We start from the raw sequence: 8,454 nt of genomic DNA, 5'->3' as shown, positions 1-8,454 counted from the left end.
CCCTTTTTCATATCTTTCTAAAACACGTTTTAATTGGACAATTTGGAAGGAAAGTGATTCACAATTCTTGCATGCAACATTATCTTCTTGAACACTAATCACTTTTTCTTTGTCATCTTTATGTTCTACTTCAATTATCTTAACCTTCTCTTCTAAAGATGATATTATTTTCTTTTGAGATGAGATAGTCTTATAGAGAATTTTGCATTCTTTTAATAATTCATCTATTGCACCTTGTTCACCATTATCAAAAAGAGAATCATCATAACTAACCTCGCCTTCTTCATCGTCGGAGTGGTGTGATGCCATTAGTGCTAGGTTTGCACTTTCGTCACTATCGGAGTCCGATGAGGAACTTACTTCATTATCTTCCCATGCTATGTAGGCCTTTTTATTTTTGAACTCCCTTTTTCCTTTGAATCCATTCTTCTTCGAAAGCTTTGGACATTCCGGCTTTATGTGTCCTTGTTTCCCACATTCATAGCATGTAACTTCTTGTGATGAAGTGGATGCTTCCTTATCTTTATGCTTTGAGAATTTCTTTCTTTTGACATAGTTAGTATTATCAATATTATTTTTATTAAAAAATTTGCCTAACCTTTTTACAAGAAGCAAGAAGTTTTCATCTTCATCCGATGCATCTTTCAATTTGCTTTCTTTTGAATCTACCTTTAATGCAATGCCTTTGGATTTCTTCTCTAAGTTCTCATGCTTTTCTAATCTTCCAAGTTCCGTCTCATATTCTTGAAGTTTTCCAAATAGTGTTGCGGAAGTAAATTTTGATAAATTTTTCTTTTCGGATATCGCCGTCACCTTTGGTTGCCACTCCCTTGTCAAAGATCTGAGCACTTTAAGATTAAGTTCTTCGGTAGTAAGAGTCTTACCAAGTGCCTTCAAGTGATTTGTCAAATGTACGAATCGTTTTTGCAAATCGAGAATAGTTTCACCGGGCTTCATTCTAAACAGTTCGTACTCTTGGCTTAAGGTATTCAATCTTGATCTTTTAACTTCAGTGGTACCTTCATGAGTTTCTACAAGAGTATCCCAAATTTCCTTTGATGTTGTACATGCCGATACTCGGAAAAATTCATCCATACTAAGAGCACCTTGAAGAAGATTGACCGCCTTTTTGTCAGCAAGAACCCTTTTTCCATCATTATCATCCCATGACGCTTTAGGTTTCTCCGATCCAACACCATTAACGACCGTTGTAGGGACATGAGGACCTTGTAGGACAGCCTCCCAAACTTCTTCTCCTTGTGCTTCTAGATGAGCCTTCATTCGGATTTTCCAAAAGTCAAAATATTCACCACAAAACAATGGAGGCTTGTTGTTAGAACCACCATCTCTGAAAACCGGATTTTGATTTGCGGAAGCCATTCTGGATCTTTAGGAACAAGTTACCTATAACTTGCTTTGATGCCAAATGTAAGTATCAGATGTGCCTAAGAGGGGGGGTGAATTAGGTTTTCAAAAATAATCGGTTTTATGAGAATGTCTTTACTAAAATTTTGGTTAAGTGTTTGAAGGCTTTTGATGGTTTTTATATTTTTCTTGGTAATGGTAATGAAAGCGGTAAAAGCGAAAAGATAAAGAACACAACGATATATACTGGTTCCCCTCACAATCCGAGAGTACTCCAGTCCCCTTTCAAACACGAAAGAGATTTCACTATAGTTAGAATTATTGTACAAGCCTATGCCTACTATCTAACCTATAGGATGATCAAAGGTTCTTAACACCTTTAAGATCAAAAAACAACACTAATGTGAATGAAGAACAATCCTCTTCAAACACAACACTTACTTCCAACAATCCTGGATAGTAAGGAGAAATAATTTTTGAATGATACAAGAATTTATGAAGATGAATAATATATCAATCTTGGATTGATCTTCCCTTTCAAGCATACAATTCTTTTTAAAGATAAACAAGTGTGCAATGGATGTATGATATGAAACTTTGGTATTTGAGTGAAAGTTGTATGAACAAAGTTTCAAATAAAAATGAAGTATGGACACTTGGTGATTTTTGTGAAAGATATGGACACTTGAATTGTTTGAATTATTTGAATGAAAGAGGTAAAGAATAAAATCTGAAAAATCTGAAATATATAGCCTCTAAGACACCTTTACAAATGGTTATTTTGTATGGAAGGATGCAAGAGTAAAAGATGAAGAGGTACCTTTTGAAGAATGAAAGGAAATCTGAATTTTTGAAAAAAATTCACGTGGGAACCGGTTCCCTTAAACCAGAACCCGGGTTCCCTTTCTGTAACGTTAAAAAAATTTGAAAAAATCAACTGGGGAACCGGTTCCCAGAAAGTGGAACTCGGTTCCTGGACATGATGAATGAAAAATTACTGGGCAGAGGGAACTGGGAACCGGTTCCTCCAAACTGGAACTCGGTTCCCACATGCAAAAAACACTAAAAACTTATTTTTAAAAGCTTGAATGATTTTCTAATGTTTTGCAAATATTATGGAACATGTATGAATGTTTGAGAACACTTGTTTATGCATTAAGAGAGTTGTATATCATATACCTTAATATTTTTGATCAATGAAGTTTAAGCTCTTTTGAAATACTTGAATCTTTATGCTTTCATATGAATTGATCCATTCCTTTTGCAATTGAAATCTTGTCTTCATCAAAACCAAATTGTAGAAAGATTGTCTTCACATATGACTCGTAGAGTTTATCCGTTTATGTTGGGTCGTGTCGGTCATGCTCTGATCTTGTAACACTGGTGGACGATAGTTATTGAGATTTATGAGAATTCTCTATTTTAATTGGTGTTAGATTATACTTTCATTTGATTACGTTAATGATGTTTCTTATTCCGCTGTGATAAACATAATTGTGTTTTTGTTAAATCGTTTCCTAATAAAGTATGACCTGACCATGATTGATTTATTTATTTTAAATAATTGTGGCACCCTTGTGTTTATGTTTTTACTCTGATATATTTATTTAATTTGCCGCGGGGTTTAGAAGGGTGTTACATAGTATAGCGCACAAAAATCTTCCAAAAGACCAAATTTTGCAAGTTTAACAAACTTCGTGACTTCTATTTAGTATAGCTGACGAAAATATTCCAAAATACCAATGTATCCAAGTTTAACGAACTTCCTGACTTTTATGTAGTATAGCACACCAAAATCTTCTGATGTAGGAGGATTTTGTGTATCAAAGAAGAAATCGCACGTCGGAAAGCATTTTAATATTTAAGCAATTTTAGTTTTAATATTTAAGCAATTTTTATTTTATTTGTTTTATTTAATTTCGTTTTGGATTAAAGGCCCATAAGGCCCAATAGGGTTTATTTGTTTTCTGTATTTAAAGACCTTTGGCATGGCCATAAGGGTTATCTCTTTTATTATAATAGAATCCAAAGTTTTCTTTATTCCTAGTGGACTCCAGAGCTTATCTATAGGGTTTGCGCTTGCAACCCTGTGTTCATTCAAGGTTTAGCGCTTGCTACTCCTTTGGGGGGCTTCCGACTGTGTCATCTTCCAAAATACAAAAATTTGCAAGTTTAAAGAACTTCTTGGCTTTTAGGAAGTATTGCATACGAAAATCTTCCAAAATACCAAAATTTGTAAGTTTAACAAACTTCATGAATTTCATGTAGTGTAATACACGAAAATATTCCAAAAGATAAAATTTTGCAAGTTTCACAAACTTCGGGACTTTTCGTAGTATATTCTTCCAAAAGAATAAAATTTGAAAGTTTAACAAACTTCAGGACTTTTATGTAGTATATAATACACAAAAATCTTCCAAAATATTAAAATTTGCAAGTTTAACAACTTCGTGACTTTTATGTAATATAGCACACGAAATTCTTCCAAAATACAAAAATTTGCAAGTTTAACGACCTTCGTGACTTTTATGTAATATAGCACACGAAAATCTTCCAAAATACCAAAATTTGCAAGTTTAACAAACTTCGTGACTTTTATGTAGTATAGCACACAAAAATCTTCCAAAATACCAAAATATGCAAGTTTAACAAACTTCGTGAGTAGTATGTAGTATAGCACACAAAAATCTTCCAAAAGACCAAATTTTGCAAGTTTAACAAACTTCGTGACTTCTATGTAGTATATCTTACGAAAATCTTCCAAAATACCAATGTATACAAGTTTAACGAACTTCATGGTTTTTATGTAGTATAGCACACCAAAATCTTCCAAAATACAAAAATTTGCAAGTTTAAAGAACTTCGTGACTTTTATGAAGTATAGCATACGAAAATCTTCCAAAATACCAAAATTTGCAAGTTTAATAAACTTCGTGACTTTTTTGTAGTGTAATACACGAAAATATTCCAAAAGATAAAATTTTGCAAGTTTCACAAACTTCGGGACTTTTCGTAGTATATTCTTCCAAAAGACTAAAATTTGAAAGTTTAACAAACTTCATGTCTTTTATGTAGTATATAATACAAAAAAATCTTCCATAAAATTAAAATTTGCAAGTTTCACAACGTCGTGACTTTTATGTAGTATATCACATGAAATTCTTCCAAAATACAAAAATTTGAAAGTTTAAGTAACTTCGTGACTTTTATGTAATATAGCACACGAAAATCTTCCAAAATACCAAAATTTGCAAGTTTAACAAACGTCGTGACTTTAATGAAGTATAGCACAGAAAAATCTTTCAAAATATTAAAATTTGCAAGTTTAACGAACTTCGTGAATTTTATGTAGTATAGCACACAAAAATATTCCAAAAGACCAAATTTGCAAATTTAACAAACTTCGTGACTTCTATGTTGTATAGCTTACGAAAATCATCCAAAATACCAATGTATTCAAGTTTAACGAACTTCATGACTTTTATGTAGTATAGAACACCAAAATCTTCCAAAATACAAAAATTTGCAAGTTTAAAGAACTTTGTGAATTTTGTGAAGTATACCATACGAAAATCTTCCAAAATACCAAAATTTGCAAGTTTAACAACTTTCGTGACTTTTATGTAGTGTTGTATACGAAAATATTCCAAAAGATCAAATCTTCCAAGTTTAACAAACTTCGGGACTTTTAGGTAGTATATAGCACACGAAACTCTTCCAAAATACTAAATTTCGCAAGTTTATCAAACTTCGTGACTTTTATGTAGTATAGAACACGAAAATCTTCCATAATACCAATGTATGCAAGTTTAACAAACTTTGTGACTTTTCTGTAGTATAAAACACAAAAATCCTTCAAAAGACCAAACTTTGCAAGAGTAACAAACTTTGTGACTTTTATGTAGTATAGCACACGAAAATATCCAAAACACAAAAACTTGCAAGTTTAACAAACTTTGTGACTGTTATGTAGTATAGCACACAAAAATCTTCCAAAAGACCAAATTTTGCAAGTTAACAAACTTCGTGACTTTTATATAGTATAGCTTACGAAAATCTTCCAAAATACCAATGTATATAAGTTTAACGAACTTCATGACTTTTATGTAGTATAGCACTCGAAAATCTTCCAAAATACAAAAAAATTGCAAGTTTAACGAACTTCGTGACTTTTATGTAGTATAGCACACGAAAATCTTCCAAAACACCAAAATTTCCAAGTTTAACAAACTTTGTGACTTTTATGTAATTTAGCACACGAAAATCTCTCGAAGACCAAATTTTGCAAGTTTAACAAACTTTTTGACTTTTATGTATTATATTGCATATGAAAATCTTCTAAAATACCAATGAATGCAAGTTTAATGAACTTTGTGAATTTTAAGTAGTATAGCACACGAAAATCTTCCAAAATATTAAATTTTGCAAGCTTAACGAACTTCGTGACTTTTATGTTGTAGCATACGAAAATCTTCCAAAAGACCAAATTTTGCAATTTTAACAAATTTTGTGACTTTTATGTAGTATTAAGCACATGAAAATCTTCCAAAAGACTAAATTTTGCCAGTTTAGCAAACTTCGTGACTTTTATGTAGTAGCACTCGAAAATCTTCCAAAATATCAATGTATGCAAGTTTAACAAACTTCGTGACTTTTATGTAGTATAACACACAAAAATCTTCAAAAATATCAAAATTTGCAAGTTTAACAAACTTCGTGAGTTGTATGTAGTATAGCACACAAAAATCTTCCAAAAGACCAAATTTTGCAAGTTTAACAAACTTCGTGACTTCTATGTAGTATATCTTACGAAAATCATCCAAAATACCAATGTATACAAGTTTAACAAACTTCATTGTTTTTATGTAGTATAGCACACCAAAATTTTCCAAAATACAAAAATTTGCAAGTTTAAAGAACTTCGTGACTTTTATGAAGTATAGCATACGAAAATCTTCCAAAATACCAAAATTTACAAGTTTAACAAACTTCGTGACTTTTATGTAGTGTAATACACATAAATATTCCAAAAGATAAAATTTTGCAAGTTTCAAAAACTTCTGGACTTTTCATTGTATATTCTTGCAAAAGACTAAAATTTTAAAGTTTAACAAACTTCTTGACTTTTATGTTGTATATATACATAAAATCTTCCAAAATATAAAAATTTGCAAGTTTAACAACTTCATGACTTTTATGTAGTATATCACACGAAATTGTTCCAAAAAACAAAAGTTTGCAAGTTTAACGAACTTCGTGACTTTTATGTAATATGGCACACGAAAATCTTCCAAAATACCAAATTTTGCAATTTTATTAAACTTCGTTACTTTTATGTAGTATAGCACACAAAAAACTTCCAAAATACCAATGCATACAAATTTAACGAACTTCTTAACTTTTATGTAGTATAGCACACAAAAGTCTTACAAAATACCAAAATTTGCAAGTTTAACAAACTTCGTGAGTTGTATGTAGTATAGCACACAGAAATCTTCCAAAAGACCAAAACTTGCCAGTTTAACAAACTTCATGACATTTATGTAGTGTAGTATACGAAAATATTCCAAAAGATCAAATTTTGCAAGTTTACAATCTTCAGGACTTTTACGTAGTATATAGCACACGAAAATATTCCAAAACACTGAATTTTGTAAGATAAACAAACTTCGTAACTTTTATGTTGTATAGCACACGAAAATCTTCCCGAATACCAATGTATTAAAGTTTAACAAACTCCGTGACTTTTCTGTAGAATAGAACACAAAAATCCTTCAAAAGACCAAATTTTGCAAGATTAACAAACTTTGTGACTTTTATGTAGTATATAGCACACGAAAATCTTCCAAAAGACCAAATTTTGCAAGTTTAACAAACTTCGTGACTTTTATGTAGTATAGCTTACGAAAATCTTCCAAAATACCAATCTATAAAAGTTTAACGAACTTCATGACTTTATGTAGTATAGCACATGAAAATCTTCCAAAATACCAATGAAAGCAAGTTTAACGAACTTCATGACTTTTATGTAGTATGGCACACGAAAATCTTCCAAACTACCAAAATTTTCAAGTTTAACAAACTTCATGACTTTTATGTAGTGTATCACACGAAAATCTTCCCGAAGACCAAATTTTGCAAGTTTAACAAACTTTGTGACTTTTACGTAGTATATAGCATATGAAAATCTTCTAAAATATCAATGTATGCAAGTTTAACGAAGTTCGTGAATTTTATGTAGTATAGCACACGAAAATCTTCCAAAATATTAAAATTTGCAAGTTTAATGAACTTCGTGACTTTTATGTAGTAGCACACGAAAATCTTCCAAAAGAGCAAATTTTGCCAATTTAACAAATTTCGTGACTTTTATGTAGTATTTAGCATACGAAAATCTTCCAAAAGACTAAATTTTGCACGTTTAACAAACTTCTTGACTTTTATGTTGTATAGCACACGAAAATCTTCTAAAATACCAATGTATGCAAGTTTAACAAACATTGTTACTTTTATGTAGTATAGCATAGTGTAGCGGGGAAAATCTGAGATCGAAGCCATGGAATTGACTTGACTCAATATTTCGTTTGAAATCGCCACCGCGCTTTATTGTTTCCAAAAGAAAAGGGAAAAGAACGTAAAACCCAAAGTTGTTTTTAAAACAAGAAAGAGAACTCAGGTTCGGGTGTTGATTATACAAGGGGCAGGTTTTAAGCACCCCTCATATCTGTGGTACTCCACAGGAACCTTTTTGAAAATCGGTGTCGTGTGTGCTAAAAACGGTTTGTTTTATTTTTTTAAAATAAGCTCGGCAAAGCGTTAAGCTTTGTGCCTACATACCTCCTCGGTGCAATGGAGAAGTCAGAGCTAATGTAGTTCCGCTTAAAAGAGAAAACATTTTAAAAACGAATAAACACTTTATCGTCGTCGGAGAGAAATACTCAGCCATTGATCTTGAGCATGAGAACAAATGAGTTCTTTGCATCGCAAATGAAAGAAGGGCTCCAACTCGGATAAAATCAACGAGTATGCCACTAGCTCTCTCACGCGGAAAAGATCTCATTATATCAATCAATTTCAAAATCGTGGGGT

Source organism: Vicia villosa, unplaced genomic scaffold (assembly GCF_029867415.1).
Source record: "Vicia villosa cultivar HV-30 ecotype Madison, WI unplaced genomic scaffold, Vvil1.0 ctg.001519F_1_1, whole genome shotgun sequence".
Lineage (NCBI taxonomy): Eukaryota > Viridiplantae > Streptophyta > Magnoliopsida > Fabales > Fabaceae > Vicia > Vicia villosa.
Note: the sequence above shows the minus strand (reverse complement) of the source record.